The 22,017-nt window shown below is 38.5% G+C and overlaps 1 protein-coding gene across 1 annotated transcript in view; it reads right to left on the reverse strand.

The window, feature by feature from the left end:
• The window catches only part of nrxn1b (neurexin 1b), a 582,675-nt gene that overhangs the window by 484,985 nt on the left and 75,673 nt on the right, over positions 1-22,017 (reverse strand). The window lies entirely within an intron of this gene.

A 22,017-nucleotide genomic window follows, 5' to 3' on the forward strand; every position in this document is an offset into this window, starting at 1 on the left:
AAGGAATGATGACATTTAATACATTGCCATGGCAATAGTATTTAAGATATCAAGAATCCCTTGACATTATTAAAAAAAAAATTGAAGTAATTCAGGTTAACATAATAGGGATATTTCAAAGTCTATTAAAAGTGACACACTTCCTTCCGCCAGTTGGTGGCGCTATGGCCGTGACCCACAATAGCCACATCAATGTGATCAGCCTGCAAGGACAAACATTTGGCTCAAATTTCATGTAAATCAAACCATGCACACAGAAGATATGATAAATTTCCTTATTCCAATTTTTTTACGTTAATTTATCGCGTCGCCATGGCAACACCATTCAATATATCAAAAATCCTTTCGCAATTTAGCATCGTCAATGTCTTGGCATGATGTCCCCCACATTTGGTACCTGTAACAAAATCCCTGGGAGGAGTATTTTAAATTCCAGAGCATGCATTTTTCAAACAATCCAAAATGGCCAGCTTCCTTTTGGGCAGAGCTTATGAATGTCAGCATGAAAGTTGTCCGGCTTGATGAGATCTATATGTGTACAACACATATAGATGGAGACTGTAGGTAAAAAGGGATGTGCTACAGAGCCGCCTGAACATGCCCATGTTCTAGGTGGTGCTGCAGAGCCCCCCCTGCACCCCCCACCCCCTGCAATTTTTCCAAGTCCTAATGGCCAACGACTCTGATGTGTGTGCAAACTTTCAAGAGTTTTCACGCATGTCATGTACCCTAAAAGTACCGAAAACCTTGAAAACATTTCTATCATGATGGCGCCGTGGATGGCCGACTCAGTGTGGAGCGCTTCAATTGTTTTGTTATTTTTGTTTGTTTGTCCTGTGTTTAGTAATCTTTTTTCAGTCAGTTTTACCAGAGACGAACTGCTGAACATTCAACAGCATACACTAGTCAATATTTTCCCGGATTTTGAATATTCGGACATTTGTTTGATATTCTAGTCGGAGGCGCAGCTGTATTGTTTAAATGTGCTATGAGACGCAGGCGAGGGAGATGAGCAGGCGTGCTGGTCAGGCAATGTCGGCGCGACTTTCGAACAACGCTGCCGAGCATTCATCTAGCAAATCTCCGCACTCTCCCTAACAAAACAGACGAACTACATCTCCTCAACTGCACAAACAAGGACTTTTCAAACTCTGCTGCCTTGTGCTTCACAGAAACCTGGCTGAGTGAAGCCATTCTGGACAGCGCATTACATCTGCCGGGCTTCAGCTGTTCAGAGCGGATCACATCACGGAGTTAACGGGTAAAACGAGAGGCGGTGGAACATGCTTTTACATCAATGAAAGTTGGTGTACAGATGTAACAACATTAAAGAGGATGTGCTGTCCTAATTTGGAAGCGCTCTTTATTAACTGTAAGCCTTTCTACTCGCCGCGGGAGTTTTCCTAGTTTACTCTGGTGAGTGTGTATATCGCACCAAACGCGTGTTTGAACACAGCGCTGCAACAGCTGACTGATCAAATCACAGACAAAGAACAACAATACCCGGACTCAGTTATTATTATTCTTGGGGATTTTAACAAAGCAAACCTCACACGTGAACTGCCCAAATACAAACAGCACATTACATGCCCAACCAGAGACAGAAATATACCGGATCACTGCTACACAACAATAAAGGATGCATATCGCTCTGTTCCTAGAGCAGCTTTGGGACTATCTGATCATTGTCTGGTTCATCTTCTTCCAATCTACAGACAGAAATTAAAATCTGCTAAGCCTGTATTAAGGACTGTAAAGATATGGACCAACGAAGCAGAGCTGGAACTACAAGCCTGCTTTGACTGCACTGATTGGAGTGTTTGTGAGGCTGCAGACACCAATCTGGACAAGCTCACAGATACTGTTACATCATATATCAGTTTTTGTGAGGATATGTGCATTCCTACTAGGACTTATTTAACATTTAACAAGGACAAACCATGGTTTACAGCGGAACACAGGCAGCTTCGTCAGGCCAAAGAGGATGCTTACAGAGTTGGGGAAAAAGTCTTGTACAATCAGGCCAGGAACACACTGAGCAAGGAAATCAGAGTGGCTAAAAGAAGATACTCTGAGAAGCTGAAAATTCTTTTTTCTGCTAACGACCCTGCATCAGTGTGGAGTGGCATGAAACAACTTACGAATTACAGGAATCGTGCCCCCAACCCTGTGGTGGACCAACAACTGGCTGATGACCTGAATGTGTTCTACTGTAGATTTGAAAGGCCCAATCTCACACCCCACACCCACTCTGACCTTCACTTCACACAAACACCATCACCTCCAGCAAACCCCTCCTCCCCCTCCTGCTACTCAACCTGCACTTAAGATCTGTGAAGATGATGTGAGCCGCGTCTTTCGACAACAAAGGATAAGGAAAGCACAGGGCCCAGATGGGGTTTCACCTGCATGTCTTAGATCCTGTGCTAACCAGCTGGCCCCCATCTTCACACAGATCTTCAATAGATCACTGGAGCAGTGTGAAGTTCCATGCTGTCTGGGCACTACCATCTCACAGGACCTGAAGTGGGAGACCCACATTGACTCCATTGTGAAAAAGGCCCAGCAGAGTTTGTACTTCCTTCGCCAGCTGAGGAAATTCAACCTGCCACAGGCACTGCTGATACAGTTATACTCAGCAGTCATTGAGTCTGTCCTCTGCACTTCAATAACTGTCTGGTTTGGTTCAGCTACGAAATCATACATCAGAAGACTGCAAAGGACAGTTCGGACTGCTGAGAAGATTATTGGTTGCCCCCTTCAAGAACTATACACTTCCAGTGTGAGGAAAAAGGCTGGAAAAATCACTCTGGACCCCACTCACCCTGCCCACTACCTTTCTGAACTGTTGCCTTCTGGCCGACGCTTCAGAGCTCTGAGCACCAGAACCGTCAGGCACAGGAACAGTTTTTTCCCTCAGGCTATCCACCTCATGAACAGTTAAATTGCCCCACTGAGCAATAACTATGTGCAATACACAGTTTAGTCTTTCTTATATTTATCCAACATATCCAACCTCTTCTGCCATTTCATTCCTCTGGAAAAAAAAAAAAAAAAAGAACATTTGCACTGTTCATAACAGATTTGTATTTACACTGTACATAACAGATTGTATTAGATTTGCACTACCCATGTGTATGTGTGTATGTATGTATGTGTGTGTTTATTTTTTATTATTATCTATGTCTTGCTGCTGTTTTTGTATTGTTTTGTATGGTTGTACACTGGAAGCTCCTGTCACCAAGACAAATTCCTTGTATGTGTAAGCATACTTGGCAATAAAGCTCATTCTGATTCTGATTCTGATTCTGAAAATAATAATAATAATAAAAATAATAACAATCTTTAGAAGAACAATAGAGCTCCGCACTTTCAGTGCTTGGGCCCTAATAATCTTTAGAAGAACAATAGGGCTCTGCACTTTCAGTGCTTGGGCCCTAATAAAAAGAACACTAACAAACACAATAGGTGCCTATGCACCCTCGGTGCTTGGCCCTAAAAATAATAAGAAAATTGGGACAAATACAATAGGGTTCCTGCACCTTCAGTGCTTAGACCCCTAATAATAATAAAAAGAAAATCAGTACAAATACAATAGAGTTCCAGCACTTCATGCTTGGACCCCTAATAATAATAATAATAAAATCCTTACAAAAACAATATGGTTTCTAGCCCTTCGGGCTTGAACCCATAAATATAGCTGCAAGCAGCGATTACTGAGGTTCAAGCCTTTAAGGTCCTTTAAGTTCATATGCAATAGATATTAAGGATTAATTAGACATTCTGTTAACAACTAAAACAATGTTAAAGTGCCTTAATTTTGAGAAACATCAGGTGAGGTAGCACAGAGATATGGTGTTTTTTACATTACAGGCTGTTTTTTTGCAACCAAGAGGCATAGGTACGCAATTTTTTATGTGTCCTCAGAATGACCCCATACATAATTGTCTCAAACTTTGTGAAAATACCTCATTCTGTTCTAGAGATATAACTATTTAAGTAAAAGTGGCCACACCCTCTGCGTACATTTTGGTGTAACTTTACAACGATGGCACCATAGACACAGACACTGCATGCAAAATTTCAAGTCGATCGGCCCAACCGCTCCATAGTTAGATTCATTTTGACATTTTTTACTATTATAGTGCCACTAAGAGGTGGAGATGCACAATTGTTTTTTGTGTGTCCTTAAAATAACTCCACAGATATGTGTACCAAATTTGTTGACAATATCTGATTCTGTTCAAGAGTTATAACCATTTTAGTAAAAGTGGCCACGTCCATTACAAATGTTTTGGTGTACCATTTGATGATAAATTAATTAAAAAATCCCTTTGATAGCTTTTTATTTTGGGACTTCAGAGAATCTTTCTGCACAGGTTTGGTTCCAATCAGGTGAACGGCCTAGGACTAGTTCGAAAAAGTATTCTTTTCAAATAATCTCAAGTATTTATTGAACGTTTTGTTTCACACCAATGGTACTTAAGGCAAAGTTGTTCAGAATGTTCAGAAGATCTACAATATGGTATAATAACGTGTGTCTTTGTAAAACACAGCAGTATATACAATAATTTACACGCATGTAAAACACGTTAGCGCCTCCCGGTGGCCAATTTTTTTACATTTTGCACAGACTTCTTGGGTCAAGAGACAAATAGGCCTACCAAATTTAGTTCTAATTGGCCTTATTTAACCCTATATAAAAACAGCTGAAAGCTCATTGGTGGATGCCGGCCATGTTTTTAAAGATATGTGACTGTTCTCATAGACCTTGATGGCACCTTGGACAAAGACACTGCATGCAAAAAAAGTCGAAAAGTCGATTGGACCAACGGTTCCATAGTTATTAACATTTTTAGTTTTTTTTAATTATTATAGCGCCACCAAGAGGCAGAGGCATGCAATATTTTGTGTGTCCTCAGTATTGCCCCATACATAAGTGTTCAAAATTTGGTGATAATATCTCAATCTGTTCAAAAGTTATAACCGTTTATGTAAAGTGGTCACTCCCACTACCTACTTTTTGGCGAACTGTTTGACGATGAAACAAAATTTCAAAATTCCTTTGATTATTTTTCATAATGGGCCTATGCTGAATCTTTCAACACTGATTTGGTTATGATCGGATAAACGGCCTGGGACAAGTTTTTTTTTTTTTTCCAAACAATCCAAAATAACAGGAAAATGAAGGGGCAGAGCAAAAATTTTACAAGGGCAAAACTCTTCGCATTACACAAGGAATCAGAGGGAAAATAATATTGTTTCTAGCCCTTATGGCCCAAGAGTTATGGCCCAAAATGTGAAGATATATTGTTTTGTTAACTACAAAGTCACCTATGTGCTGATTGGGCCGATTCAATATGTATGGCTAGCCAGCCGGAGTACTACCATTCCCCAAAGTTTCAAATCTCTAGGCCTTACAGTCTGGTCTGCACGATCAGTTTTAGGGCAGAAAAAAAAACAACCTTGCAAAAATAATAATAATATAGCCACAAGCCACAATTATTGGGGGCCAAGCACATATGGAAATATGACAAAAATTATCTGATTTGAAAGGAAAGATCCTGTGGAATCCTATCTCAAACCCTAGCCGCCCTCAGGGGGCTGACGACATATTCACTGTTCTCTTACAAAGTCATTCATGTTTAATTGTAGGTCAATTTAATATTTAAACCACCTCAGCTGCAAGTTTAAAGTTAATCCATAACTGAGATTTAAATCAGAGATTAAAATAACGGAGCAACAGCATTAAAGTTAATTCAGATTTACTGTGATATTTAAATCAGGATCAAAATTATTATTTAAATATAACCCTGATTATTTTTAAACAAGTTTGGTGCAACAGAATTAACTACAACCATGTAAACATTTTAACAAACACATTATCAGCTCAACTGGGTACACAGTTTTTGTGTTTTTGTACATTGGTAACACATATGAAACTGCTTACTGGTGTGCATAAAACACCAAATACATAGTCTGAACAGGACAAAAACACATTCAATCCACGTTCATAGTTGATTTGGAATCCAATTAAAATAGGATTTTTCTTAATAAGTCTCGGTCAGATCAGATTTCATGTGGTTTTTTTTTTCATCATTTGCTGTGCGTGTTGGTTGTTATATGTCAGGTTTTGCGACAAGAAAACATACTGGCATAATTAATGCCTTCACAGGGCACTTCAAATGTAAGAAAATAATGATGTAGGATCATTATAAACAGTATTTTTTTATAAAAATTACTTTAAAATTGAGTTCAGCCTGTTTTATTACACATTTCAGCCCTACAAACTCTCACAGTGGAAGGTAAACAGGGCATAGAGATCAACACTTCTGAATGAAACACACCCATATGTCATTTATATGTTACAGGGCACTGCAAATCGAAATTGTCTTAACTTATCCAAAGAGATGCATGTAAAGGGGTTAGAGGAGGTGAGAACCGGCTTGACAATATAAATAATATTTTAATCAAGAACTGAACCAACAAGACACACACACAGGTGTCACACCACCATCTCTGGTTCCTTTATCCCTCTCGGGCTTCATCAGCCTAATTAGGGGCCGGGTGTGCGGAATCACGACCCGGCCCAGCCCTCCGCCCTGCCACAATGCGCTAAGGTGCAGTAACCCATACCGGTTGCAATAAACCCCAACGCTATAGATGAAGTTACTGTTTACAAACAAATGCTCCACCCCTTCCGGGTTCTTTTGGTAGCCCAGAAAAGAACTGCTGTCTATGGGTGCTTCACTCAAATTGCGCTGAAACTGCCCATAAATTGCTGTTTGTGGGGATGGAACACCCGTTTTCCACAGATTATTAGAGAGTGGGGCTTCTTTAAATTTCAACCAGATCGTTGCATCAGGACAAACACAGGATTTTATATAAATGATGATGATATTTCACGGGTCACCATTATTGTTATCGCGTCTGCTCTATTAAGACACAATTGACCCGCAGAAGCTGTTGGTTGATATTAACTTTTTTACGAAGACATTACCTAAACTCTGATTGCAAACAGCTTTTTTTTTTCATTTCTAAAATGCTGTCGCTGTGACAGATATGAGGTAAAATATTATCTAACAATGATCTTATCTGATCAAGACCACCATATACGATATAGCAGGAGGAACAGATCCCGTCTCCACCACCGCAGCGCATGGACTACTGTTTGTGAAAGGATAAGTGAATAAAAATAATGTCATACTAATGTCATAATAATGATGTCTGCATTTATTTTGAATGCAGTAAATAATATTGTTCAATCGAAAACAGCTGTTATTAAGTTTTGATATGGAATATGTTCATAGTGAAGTAAGAATATTATTATTTATTGTATGTGGGTTAATTTAAGCAGTAAAGACACATACTGCATTTCTAGTGGTCGTTTTTATTTTCATATATCACATTTCTTAGGCTTTAGAAGTGTGTTAAACATGAGGATGTGTATTCATCAACCAGTTACATGTCCGACATGATCATACAGGCTCATTGAACCTAGTTTAAACTTGTTTTGTTGTTATTTCAGAAAAGAACCCACATAATTGATTCACTGTAAACCATAGATAAACCATTTATAATAACTTTTATTAACATTAAAATACATTATTACATTCTATAAAGATTAAAAGATTATTTAAACTGCAGCGCTACCTATTTCCACCATTAAAATCTGCTGCTCGAAAGAACACGGAAGTGCGGTTTCCTGTGGGGGCCTGGTTATCTTGGGGCCTGCATTTTGAGCGTCTCGTCTCTTCTCACCATCTGACCTTTTTATGATTTAATACGGGTCACAAAGCCTTCAATATGGGATGTTTCTCTGTCTGCTAAAATACAGGACCCCAAGATAAAAGGTGTCCTGTATGGGACATCGTAATTTCGGCCAAAGTACAGGATGTCCCCGTTAAAACGGGTAGAAACAACACTAGCAGCAACAAACAGTGAATATGCTACCTCTCCCATTTTAAGGCATTTTCGGTGAAGAATGTTGATATTTACATACTGCCATCATGAAAAGCATAATCAATGGTAAAATATCCATTGCTAAAATATCATGCATGGTGAATATACGCAAGTTTGCTGCATTACCATGACACCTAATGTGGACATGATAGCAAAAGCGACTGTAGTCTGAACAGAAAAAATCTGATCTAGCCACATATAACTTGCAGTTTTAATAGTCACTCAAAAAATCGTATTTGTGGAAAAATCTGATTTTTCCTGCAGTGTGAACAAAGACATATAGTTTCACTAATCACATTGTACATGGCACTGACTGCTGAACTAACTTGTTACTTGCTTTGCATTGAGCTGCAAGCTGCTCCTCTCAAAACACGAGTCCCGCCCTCTTTGATTTGATTGGTCATCTCAAATGACATTGACGAGCGGTGTTAAATCACTAACATTTCTACTGCAAACCTATTTACAACTTGAAGCTTACTGTGATTTAAAACATTGTTATTATTATTATTAAAAGCATGTTTTGTATTTATTTTTAGCTCTGAAAAAACCTGTAAATGGCATATAGTTCTGTTTATCTATGTAGACAGATATTTATATTAATAGCTTTCTCTTCCTCTACTTCCTGGGGTTGTTTAATAACACTTAACATTATAAAACAATATTTTATTAAAATTTTGATCTTCAACAAATCAACATTCCATGGTAAATTGTTCTTATTTAAAAAAATTTAATCATTCTGTTCTTAGAGTGCCACCTTGTGGTGGAATAAAACAAGGACACCACATAGTGTCATCATGTTTGTGTTTGAAGAATGAGTTGAATGAGCTGAATAACGTGAAAAAAGAGGAAGAAACTAGCACTCAGGGCAAGATTTGCCCCACCTAAATCTGTGGTCATGAGCCGCAATCAGGGGTGTGGTTTCCCAACACGCAAAACACACAATTGTGCGGGGCCCTGCGGGGCTAGGGGGCCCCCTGCTGCCTAGAAGCAGTGTTACATTACTGCCTGAATTGCAACAAAATCCGTATTTTCTCAGATTAAGTAAAATAATATACACATTTGATTTCATAGACCACACACACCCTGTCTGCACTTCTATATATTTAAAAAAGGTCATTTCATTCAGCGCACGTCATGATACATTTGAGCTACCGTAACTAGGCCAGCTTCAGTCAGTGAAATCAAACAAAATGAAGCGCACGTATCCTAGCGGAGCTCAAAAATGAAAAAAGATAAAAGAATCAAAAACTCAACAGGAAAGTTTGCAGAAGCTCACTAGTTTCTTTAAGAGTAACACTGCAAAGGAATCACCCAATGAGGAGGAGGTGGGAGATGTTTGTCCTCCTCGTGATGCCACCACCTCAGCTTGCTGCAGCAGCACCGTTAGCACAGACCTACTGGATAATGTTACAGCGACTAGCACAGAGGAAGCAGCTCCATCTGCCGCAGAACTTGCCGAGGCCTCGCCCGAATCCTCGCAACAACATGACCTGGTGGTGAGTGAAACTGTCATTCTCTCGGATCACCCAGCGCTTTGGCCAGACAATCTTACCGACCAAAATAAATGTCAGTTGATCATAAGGGGGCCAGTTCAAATTAAGGATTTTAACTTCCCACAAAACGATGACAAACGTCGTTTTACTGAAGAGAATTAACAAAAGAAAATGAAAATATATCGTTAGTGGTTAGTTACTCAGTGAGCAGTGATTCTGTATTTTGTTTCTGCTGCAAGCTGTTTGAAAGAGGGACAAGATATGCTCTTAGCAGCAGTGGATTTCGATCATGGATAAATCTTCATAGCCACTTGAAAGAGCATGAAAAGGGCAAATCACACCGTGCCAATATGCAGAGATGGTGGGAATTAGATGAACGGCTGAAATCTGGCAAAACCATTGATAGTGCCAATCAGGAATTACAGGCCCTGGAAGTACAGCACTGGAATGCTGTGTTAAGCAGAATAATTGCCATTGTTTGCCATTTAGCAGAACGCAACCAGGCATTAAGAGGACTCACAACTTTTTGAGCCACATAATGGCAACTTCTTTAGGACATATAGAGTTGATGGCACAGTTTGATCTCATAATGAGCGAACATCTTAGAAGGATTGACAAAAAGGAAATCAAGGACCATTACTTGTGTAACACCATCCAAAATTAGTTAATTGCATTAGTTGGACAGAAAACATGTGATGCAATTGTGCAGAAAGTGAAAGAGGCCAAATACTTTTCAGTCATAATGGACTGCACCCCAGACATCAGCCACACAGAACAGTTGTCCCTGGTGCTACGCATTGTGAACTGTGAGTCAGCTGTGGGGGCCTTCATCGCAGAGCACTTTGTTGGGTTTATCAGTGTTGATGACACCACAGGAAAAGGTTTGTGCAATACCCTCCTTGAGCAGCTGAACCACTTGAAATTGAACATTGCGGAATGTCGTGAGCAATCCTACGATAATGGAAGTAATATGATGGGACACAAGCAGGGGGTCCAGAAAAGAGTCCTGGAACTGAACAATAAGTCAATGTGTGTTCCCTGCAGCAGTCACACACTAAACCTTGTTGTGGCTGATGCAGCCAAGTCATATGTACTCTCTGTGAGTTTTTTCTGCAATCTTCAGCGCCTTTACAACCTCTTCAGCTCCTCAGTACAGCGCTGGTCAATACTACAAAATCATGTGAAGCTCACAGTGAAAAGTCTGTCAACAACAAGATGGGAGTGCCGCATTGACAGTGTGAAAGCACTTTGCTACCAGATGCCTGAAGCGGTGGAGGCTTTAACTGCACTCAGTGAATAACCAAGAGAGAAGAAGGATGGGGAGACATTGTCTTCATCACAGAGCCTGTGTAAGGAGCTGACAACATGGCGCTTCATTCTCTGTGTTGTGATCTGGTACAATGTGTTGTATCAGGTAAACTGCATCAGCAAACTCCTGCAAAGCCCCAGTGTGTCAAATGAGACAGTGAAGAGGGAGACTGATGGTGCTAAACAGTTTCTCCAGGAATATAGGGATGGCAGACTTGCCTCAACCCAGATAGATGCAAGGGAAATAGCTGAGAAAATGCAGATAGACATGACATTCCCAGTGCAGAGACAGAGAAGAACAACTCACCAATTCCTCTATGAGGGCACAGAGGAAACACAATTCACACCAGAACAGCACTTTAAGAAAGATTTTTTCCTTCACCTGGTTGATATGGCACTGAATAGTGTCAGTCAGAGGTTCACGCAGGTGGACCAATTTTTTTCTTTGTTTGCATTTTTATATTCAGCAGATAACATGAAGAAAGCCATTCAAGAAGACACACTGGAGGAGTCATGCAGGAACCTGGAGCAGACACTAGGGGACATTGACAGCCAGAACTTGGTCCTTGAAGTGAGAGCAGCTGTCATTGCTTTTCCAGGTCACATTTCTTCTCCAGCAGAAATGCTGGATTACATCTACAAGGAGAATCTGTTGGAGCTGTATGGCAATTTGAGCATTGCCCTGCGTTTACTCTTGACTTTGCCCGTCACTGTTGCCTCAGGTGAGAGGAGTTTCTCCTTCTTGAAGCTGATTAAAACGTACTTGCGGTCAACCATGTCCCAGGAAAGACTGAATGGTTTAGCAATGATCTCTATTGAGCAGAGAGTCCGGAGATCATTGAATATGGAGGACATAATCAAAGCCTTTGCTGAAGTCAAAGCCACGATGGTTAGATTCTGACTGCGGTAATAGAATGTAAGAAAATGTCTTTCACTCTCCTATTTAACTTATATGAGAACACCTTAGTTCAAGTGCACTGTCGGTTCTGTAGCCCAACCTTATAATGACATTGGACTGTGGCAGACACTGATGTGTGTGGTAACGCTAAAATGGTCATGACAGGTAGAGAAGGAGGGGCCCCTAAACTGAGCTTTGATTGGGGCCACAAAATTGACAAGCCCACCTCTGGTTGCAATAAATCAATCCTTAATTACTGTGTTATTGCAGGATTAATGTGTTGCTTAAAGTGCAAGCAAAAACAGTATAATAACAAAATAAAAGCGTGGGGGGAAAAACGGTTCATCATGTCTGTGCTCACCTTTCAGCAAGTCACATAGTAAAAAATATTTTACATTTTCTGTTTTGATAAATAGTCATGCTTGAAAAATCCAAGTGCTCAAATAGTAAGTATAATAGATTTGCATATCATATAAAGTTAATATTTATTAAACCAACAATTAGATGAAATGTCATGTGCAGGCAAATAAGATACATGTTTAAATCGAGCAGGGTCATAGAACGAAAAACAATCTAGAAGCGTGTAAAGGCAGTGTGGGATGTGGCATTGTAAGGCGCCTCTTCTAGTCATGCTCAATCATGAGAATTTTATTGCATCTATTGCATTTTCATGCAGGACTGTTTGCGCCACACACTGCAAAAATTTATAAATTTACTGTAATCAACTGGTTAGTTCCCTTCAGAACAATCAGAAATTGCTCCCTATATTGCATAGCATTCACTATAAAGAGAACGAATGAACGAGTGTTTTCGTTTAAAGCCATCGTCTGCCCACCAATCAAATTTATTTAAGCTAAGTTCAGTTCGTGGTTAAACTGTTTTATGGAGAAAGAAAAAATATCTGAGTATAAAAAAAATATTAACATATTAAATTGTATTCGGGGATGAAGCAACAACTATGAAATTACTTTGGTTATATGGATGCAAACAGGTTTGAATAATGATGCAGAGAGCCCAACTCGGAATCTTACATAGGTTTGTGGAGTGAACTCAGCAGCATAAAGCACGTCTTACATTTTCTGGTGTCTTGGTAACCAACATTGCTGGAAAGTGCTGATTTACAGGCTTTTTACCAGTATCAAGTGGCTACCCCGACTTTGTATGTTTTGGCGTACTGTTGCATGTTTTATGCACACCAATAAGCAGTTTCATATGTGTTACCAATGTACAAAAACAAAAAAGCTGCATACCCAGTTGAGCTGATAGTTTATTTGTTAGTGTTTGCATGGTCGTAGTTTCAGTTATAAAAAACATTGCATGCTAGAGTTTAAACACAACAGTTCACGAAAACACACAGTTTATAAGTTAGAGGGCCACATATGTTTATTAGAGAAATACATATTTGTATGTCATAGGATATCATAGCTCAATTTCAAACAAATGTGAAGTTACTATTTACAGTTTAAATTTTCCATAAGTATTTATTTTACGCACTCTTGTTTTAATTTGTATTTATTTAATATATATTTCCATTAATTTAATAATGTATTTATCTGATTTACAAGGAGTAACAGTAAACAGACATACAGTAAAACAGCCTGTTTATTTTCATATTTCTAACTGCTTAAAAATGCAGTTGTAAAAATAGCTATTTCTTCTGTTATAGCACTGCCAAATTGATGAAATTTTACATGTGACCTCAGAATGTTCCTTTTGCTAAGTTTTGCTAAGTCTGAAAATTGTGCTCACAAGATACAGGCTAATTAGTCATTATAGGCCATGCCCAAAACATAAAACATATTGCTTATATGTTTGGAAGGATTCTAAATATCAAAATTTTTGTTGTAGCACCCCCCTAGGGGTGAAATTATACGAAACTTTGCAGACGTCTTCTAAATGTCCTGTTGACTAAGTGTACCGAGTTTGGTTACTTTTGGAGTTAGATAATGATCAATTACTCAAATTGCGTTAAACCGAAGGAATTTTATCGTTAATATCTTTGGAACGATTTAACATATCAACATTTTTTTGATAATGTTTTGCCAGGGGGGACTGTAGATGATGTATACCAAATTGTGTGCTGATCGGACTAACAGTCTAGGAGGAGTTCAAAAAGTCAAAAGATTCTAAATGGCGGGAAAAAAATATCGACTGAAATGAAATCGGATATATACATTGTGTAGGGCTTGACTCAAGGAATCAGATGAAAAAAGAATTTAACTTTCTAGCCCTTATGGTTGCAAAGATATGAGCCCAAACGTAAATGTGTTTATTATAGCACCACCTAGGGTCAGATGGGTGTGCGTTTGTGCGCCTGAGTAGTGAAGGGGATTTGGGATCATCCTGCCAAGATTGGTGTCTCCACGATTTACAGTCTCTGATGCCCAGACACTTTTAAGGCAGAAAAAAAAAAGAAAAAGAAGAAAATCAGTACAATTACAATAGGGTTCCAGCAGGTTTGCTGCTTGGCCCCCTAAATATAGTTGCAAGCAGCAATTAGCAGGGTTAAAGCCTTTAAGGTCCTTTTAGTACATTTGTAACAGATATTAAGTATTAATTAGAGAGTCTGTTAGCAACTAATACATTGATTAAGTGCCTTCATTTTCTGCTATAGTGCCACCAAGAGGAAGAAGTACCCAATGTTTTTCAAGTGTCCTCAGATTGACCTCCTACAGGAGTGTTTTACATTTGGTGATGATATATCATTCCGTTCAAAAGTTTTAACCATTTAAGAAAAAGTGGCCATCCCCACTCTGTACGTTTCGACATACTGTTGCAACAGTGCATCGAAAGTTCAAACTTTTTTTGATAATTATTGAGATTGGGACTCCAGAGAACCTTTCTACACTGATTTGGTTCCGATCAAACGGCCTAGGACATGTTCAGATAGCTGGTAAAAGTTGATTGGTCAATAACAACCATGTTTTTTCAAGATATGCAGATTTCCTCATATTCTTAATTGGAACCTTGGACAAACACAATGCATGCAAAATTTCAAGTCATTTGGACAAACGGTTCCATAGTTGGAGCCATTTGTAGAATTGTTATTATTATTATAGCGCCACTGTGTTTTAGGCTCCACCCACAAGATTTCATTGGTCTATTATAGCCATGCGAAACATGAAGTTCAACATGTTTTTGATAATTATTGATGTAAGAAGAATCTTTCTAAACTTGTTTCATTTTGATCAGATGAAAAACCTAGGACTAGTTCGCAAAAGTAGATTTTTTAAATGATTGAAAACAACGATTTGATTGACAGCAATAGTTCTTGAGGCAGAGTTGTTCAGGGTGAGGAGACCTATCTAGCTACATTAATTACGAGTGTATTTGTTAAACACTGTGAGACATACAGCCATTTCTGTGCTAGTAAAATGTGATAGCGCCTCCCGGTGGCCGATTTTTTACAAATTTCATTCAGATGTCTGTGACCCAGAGTCAAATAAGCCCATGAAGTTTCATTTCGATCGGCCATTGCTAACCTTGTCTAAAAGCATATGATTATTAATTGGCTAATGGCGGCCATATTTTTTTAGATATGTAAATGTCCTCTCAGGTATTGATGGGGTGCTGGATAAAGAGGCTACACACAAAATTTCAAGTCAATCGGTGCAACGGTCTCATAGAAAGAGCCATTTTCATGTTGGTTAAAATTATAGCGCCAACAAGCGGGCATTCGCCGCCAAATTATTTGTGTGTCCTCAGAATGATCCCCTACATTATTATGTCAAGTTTGGTGAGGATATCTATTTCCGTTCAAAAGTTATATCCATTTAAGTAAAATTGGTCCCGCCTACTACGGACATTTTGGATAATTTTTTTGATAATTATTGATATTGTGACTCCAACGAATTTTTCTGCACTGGTTTGGTTCTGATCGGTCAAACGGCCTAGGACTAGTTTGCAAAAATAGATTTTACGAAAAATCACAAATTGCGCTGGTGGGGCTATTTGAGCTCAAGGCGAGGCTCTTTCTGTTGTGAGGCCAGTTTAAAGTGAAATGGGTGAAACATAGCCTCTGCTCTTGGATAATCAGTGAAATATTATATCTATATATATTATTCTGATTAATTCATTATTCATTTTGAAGTTATTATACGTGCCTTTCTGAAAACAGTATTCGGCTTCGGGCACATCCCTACCTGACAGTCACTGTTGTAGCTGATTTATGAAACAACAATTTATGAGATTTGTGTTAACCTATCTATAGGTCATGGTTTATTTTTCAGTTATCATTATTATGTATATATTTACAATAGTATTAATGATCTAATTTGTATAGTTATTTTTCCACCTGTTGTCTTAGTTTGATTTTTAGTCAAGGCAAAAGGGGTCGGCTAAATGTTTGGATTTGGTATGACTTTTTACCACTTTGTTATTTTGATTATATTTTTGGTTAAATAACTGTTTGCCTTAGAACTTAACCATTGCTAGAGGTTTATTTAAATATACGCAGTTATTGTGCAAATAGTTTTGCTAGTATTTATGAACACTAAATGTTTGCTCACTATCAAACAATTGTAATGTTTTTTCATGGATGGTATGTGGAGAAATCTCTTTTTCCATCTACTTTGCCATGCCTGTGATGAGTGGGCCCTCCCTCAATATCTTTTAAATACACAAGACGTGCTGATAAACGATGACAACAGAGAGAAATAATGAATTGGGTAATAAATGAGCTACCTTTTATAGCTCTACCATACACTATGAATCTCAGCCACGATGGCCACTATCTAAATTGAATTCTAAAAATTTCTTCTTATTACGATAACATCTTACTCTTGGAGTTAAAAGTTAAGGGTACCCCTAAGGGCTCTGGCACAATTCGAACACTGATTCAGACATCACTTGAATGCACCACATATTTTTATTCCTGGGCATAACACTGGAAACTGACTTTCGAAAATAAACCTGCAGTACCCTGAGAAATATTAACTCAAGTAAATAGTGTGAAAACATGTTATATCTTATATATTCATCTATTTACAGTATATATTTTATTCATATTTATATTTTAGTATAAATTTATATTAAACAAATAATAATAATTATTTTTTCCACATTGTTGTACCTGATTTTCACTGTCTGTGAACTTTTGTTTATACAGAATCCTCACAAACAAATCCATTTAAATCACATTTATACAAATGTATGTACAGTGGGACTTTTAAGTGCTTTCTTTTAAAAAGAAAGAAACCACTTATGTTGCAGTGGTCCCAAGGGTGTTTTAATGTAATGACAACTTTTACACCAGTGGGGCCCATTTTAATGACCACACCTAGGGCTATACAAAACCAAAGGCTGGCTCTGCTCCATGCCATGGCCAGAACCACAGTTAATTTTTGACATGACACATAGGGCAGGTACTGTAGATCTGAAGTTGATGGTACCACCAAATTGATTATAACAAAGTAGATGCTAATCCATAGATCATCAGATCCCGACATGTTTAAGGCAGATGGGACTGCATTGTGTTAGCATTAGCTTTACTGTGAAACACACCAGTGAAATTCACTTTTTAACCAGAAATATGTATATCTGCTCTCATGAGAAACCAAAGAAAATCATATACTATCATCTGCATCATAACACATAGTCTTTGCCCTCCCTTTTTATATGACCCATTATATGATTTAAATAGTTTGACATTTCCACAGGTTTATCACCCGTCTGAGTTCTATGTGAGTAATATGATAGCACGACCTCATATCTCGCACGCAGTGTGAAGCCCGGCTAATGAAACAGTTAATGTAAATTGCAACTCTTAAGATGGAGTGGAAAGCACAGCTGGATGGTAAATCTAAATAGTTTGACATTGCAAGGCCTTGGCTGTGAGCACACACTAACAAGTAGATAAGCAAATCAACATGGAGCACCGTGCCAGGGCACTGAGGCTTAGGGGACACACGGCAGGAGATGGAGAATGCTCTATAAACATGGCGTGACAGAGAACAGCTAATGTAGCCAGGGTAATCAGGTTTGACTGTAAAACAGGTGCAAAAGAGCAGCATGTAAACAATCATTGAGTTCATTACTTCACAAGTGCTTCCTTCAAATCTGTTGTGGCAATAAGGCTAACTGTCCATAAGTTCTTTAACAGTGCTTAATTTTGTAAAGTTATTTGACTAATGAAAGGGAATTACAGAGCCATTAAGGTTTGTAATTGGAAACAATACAGCCAATGTACTGAAATGTCCCAATACAATGGAGGAACCCAAGAACTTTATAAAATATTATTCAGGAGGTCCTGTTTAATTTCCAAATTAGCTTTTTGTATTGATTTTTTGTATTCAATTTGTTTGATTTACACAGTAAAGGTTAATTTAGTAAAAAAAACATTTTGACTCAAAGAGTACGCATTTAAGGGTTAGTTCAGCCAAAAATGTAGAACACAAAAGGGGATGTTGTGCCAAATGTTCCAGATGCTTTTTTCCATACAATGAAAGTGAATGGGGAAGGACACTGTCCAGGCCCTACAATGACATAAATTCACCATCAAGTATCATACAAGTAGTCATTTTCAGTGATTCCCAACCGGGAGTACGCATACCCCAGAGGATTTGTAAGCAGGTTCAAGGGGGTGCGCAAAAAGAAATGGATTTTGCTTTGTTTAATGTTTAAAACTAAATGTTAACTTAAAATTAAAATAATAGAGATTAGGGCTAGGTAAAAATATAGATTTTCCAATTAATCGCAATCTTCATTTGAACAATCTTGATTTTTAAAATCCCGAAATCAATCTTTAATCAAGTCAAGTCAAATTTATTTGTGTAGTGCTTTTCACTGTTTCAAAGCAGCTGTACATTAAATTATGCTATTATATAAAATGAATGAATATAATGCCAATATTAATTATTTATGTTTAGAACTATTAGTGGTTAAAATTAGTTGTGGGTCAGTGGTTAAACAAAATGATTTTGTATGATCAATAAGTTTTAGTGTTAAAGTCCTTGAAGTCATCCCGAATTAACTGAGGAAATACACGTAGATGCAGGCTTTTTTTGTGGTCAATTCATTTTCTATGTAGTTTAAGAGAGTGTTGTCCCTCCTCTGACCAAGTATATATAGATTTCATTCAGTGAGGAGCATTGCATTCCGGCCGGAAGCTTATGGCAGGTAATTTTGATGAACTCCATCCTGAGCCCATGCTTCAGACAGTGGCTAATGAAGAATCCCATGTCATTGAGTTTGCATAAATTCATCCTCTATGAAGTCCATCTTAGTAGATTGAAGTGAAGTCTGGCTGGCACATGCTGCAATTGGTCATCATCACTCAGCGACACAGTGGGAATCGGACATCAGGCAGGACCGGAGATGGATCTGGCAGGCTCTGGTAACCTCGGGATTATATTTAGACAGGGAAAGAAATAGAATAAAATTAGTGTATATGCCATTCACTTTAAAGCAGGGTTAAAGAATAAGAGAAGTGTTTTCGGTTCTGACAGACATAACTAAAGCAGAATAACTATGAATTGAGAGATAAATAAGGTGAATGCCTGGCTGAATAGATAAGTCTGTAGTCTAGACTTAAACTGAGAGAGTATGTCTGAGTTCCGAACGCTGGTAGGGAGACTTTTCCATAGTTTAGGAGCCAAATATGAAAATGATCTCCCTCCTTTTGTGGATTTTGATATTCTCTGTATTGTTAACAGGCTGGAGTTTTGCGGTCATAGTGAGCATGATGAATTATAGCGTGATAGAAGGTCACTTAAGTACTTTGGAGCTAGGCCATTCAAAGCTTTTTAAGTAATTAACAGAATTTTAAAATTAATAAGAAATTTAACAGGCAGCCAATGTAATGCCGACAAAATAGGACCGATGTGATCGTATTTCTTGGTTCTAGTTAGCACTCTCGTTGCTGCATTTTGAAACAACTGATGTTTATATATTAAACCTGCAGGACATCCACCTAGTAATGCATTACAATAATCTAGTCTTGAGGTCATGAAGGCATGAATTAGTTTTTCTGCATCAGAAACAGATAGTATGTGTCATAACTTAGCAATATCTCTGAGGTGGAAGAATGCAGTTTTACATATATTGGAAATAGGACCTAAACCAAGAGAGATAGGACCTAAACCAAGCTAATGCAAGTCCACAAATGCCAACATAATTCTCAAGTCTATCCAAGAGAATGTCATGATCTATGGTGTCAAAGGCAGCACTAAGATCTAAAAGCACTAGAAGAGAAATGCAGCCACGATCAGATGATAAGAGCAAGTCATTTGTAACTCTGATAAGTGCAGTCTCTGTACAATGATGGGACCTAAATCCTGACTGAAATTCTTCATATATACTTTTTCTCTGTAAAAATGAACATAGTTGGGAGCACACTACCTTTTCTATTATTTTTGACATAAATGGGATTTTTGAAATCGGTCAATAATTAGCCAGTTCTCCTGGATCAAGCTGTGGTTTCTTGATAAGCGGTTTGATAACTGCCAGTTTAAAGTTTCTTGGGACATACCCTAATGATAACGATGAGTTAATAATATTAAGAAGAGGTGTTTATTACAGTAAACACCTCTTTTAAGAGTTTATTCAGTATTGGAGCTAACATACATGTTGTTGATTTGATGTTTTGATTATTTTTGTTAGCTCTTCCTGACCAATAACAGCGAAGGATTGAAGTTTCTCATAGGGAATAATTTTAGTCCTCTGGGGTGCTGTGGCAGATCGAATTCCAATTTTGTTTGATGATTTCGATATTATCAGTAAAGAAATTCATCAAGTCATTACTACTATGCTGCGATGGAATATCTGGTTCAATAGAAGATTTATTCCTAACCAATTTAGCCACAGTACTGAATAAACACCTAGGATTGTTGTGGTTATTTTCTATGAGTTTGCTCAAATATGCAGACCTTGCAGTTTTTAGAGCCTGTCTGTAGTTAGAGATACTATCCTTCCATGCACCACAAAATACCTCTACTTTTGTATTCTTATGCTCCATTTTTCGTATTGAGTATTTGAGATAAGTCTGGAAGATTATTAGTGAAGCTATCTTTAGTAGTTGAAAAAATAGTTCTACCTGAGTGATAATTTTGTGTAGATTGAGTTACCTTTGCTAAGCACAGCATAAAAGAGACGAGGTAATGATCTAAGATATCATCGCTCTGTGGCAGTTCCTGACCTGGGTCCCAGTTAGTCAAATACTATCACTATTAAGACTATGACTGTGCTAAAGAGAGACACACTCCATCCCTCCAGGGAAGGTGCCGCTCTCCTCTAGTAGGAGAGCGGCACCTTCCCTGGAGGGATGGATTCCATCTCTCTTTAGCAGGTCAGGTCTTCCCCAAAAACTCTTCCAATTGTCTATGAATCCTATGCTATTCTCCGGACATCACTCAGATATCCAGCCATTCAGTGACACTAATCTACTATAAACCTATTCACCATGATGAGCAGGGAGGGAGCCTGAGCATATTACAATGTCTGACATACAGTAGCTTTTGCAAGTTCATACACCTCTTTAACATTATCTTTATTGATCTCCGACTGGCGAAGCCAGTTAGTGCCTACATGAATAACAATCTTAGACAATCTACATTTAGGATTAGCCAGCACTTCTAAACTTGATCAGATGTCAGACGCTCTGGCACCCAAAATGCATTTAACAATAGTGGCTTAAGTCTCTATTTCCACGTTCCTTACAATAGAGTCACCAATAACAAGGGTGCTTTCAACATGATTCTCAGTAGGTGGGTGCATCACTGAGTGGGGAGAATCAAATGGAAATCCTAAAAGGAATGGGAGACTGGTGTCGCTTTGCCCTACGAGTATGCTGCCGAGACGACACCCAAACACCCTGCAGCGGGGGCTCTACAGCCAGAACCAAAGTGTGTGTGTTGCTCGCTGTACTACCCACATCCAAAACAGTATCTACTGGCTTCTGTTTCTCACTGACCTCACTAGTGTTCGGATGCGTGTCTCTAACTCACTGAACATCTCCGTCAGCCTGACAAATTCCTTACATTTATCACATGTGAATCCCTCACTGCTGACGGAAGAAGCTATAGTAAACATGTGGAATGCCATGCACAAAGTGATAATATGAGCGGATGCCATGACTTACCGCAATTGTTTGTTGGGGTGATGTTGTTTGATCAGCGGGGGTTTGAGATCGATGTTAATCCATCACGTAATTGTTGTTGTTGTGGTGGATACCGATCACCAGTGGTTTGAGATCGATGCAATGATCCGTGTTAAAAATGCATGAGGTAAAGCACACAGTTCAGTTGTGATAAAAGTGGAAAGGTGGGTGTGTGCAGTAAAATGCACGTAGTTCATTTCTCATATCGCATTAAAAAGCATAAAAGTGTAAAAAAAAAAAAAATGTTCGTGAAATAAATGGGA

Source organism: Myxocyprinus asiaticus, chromosome 23, assembly GCF_019703515.2.
Source record: "Myxocyprinus asiaticus isolate MX2 ecotype Aquarium Trade chromosome 23, UBuf_Myxa_2, whole genome shotgun sequence".
Classification (NCBI taxonomy): domain Eukaryota; kingdom Metazoa; phylum Chordata; class Actinopteri; order Cypriniformes; family Catostomidae; genus Myxocyprinus; species Myxocyprinus asiaticus.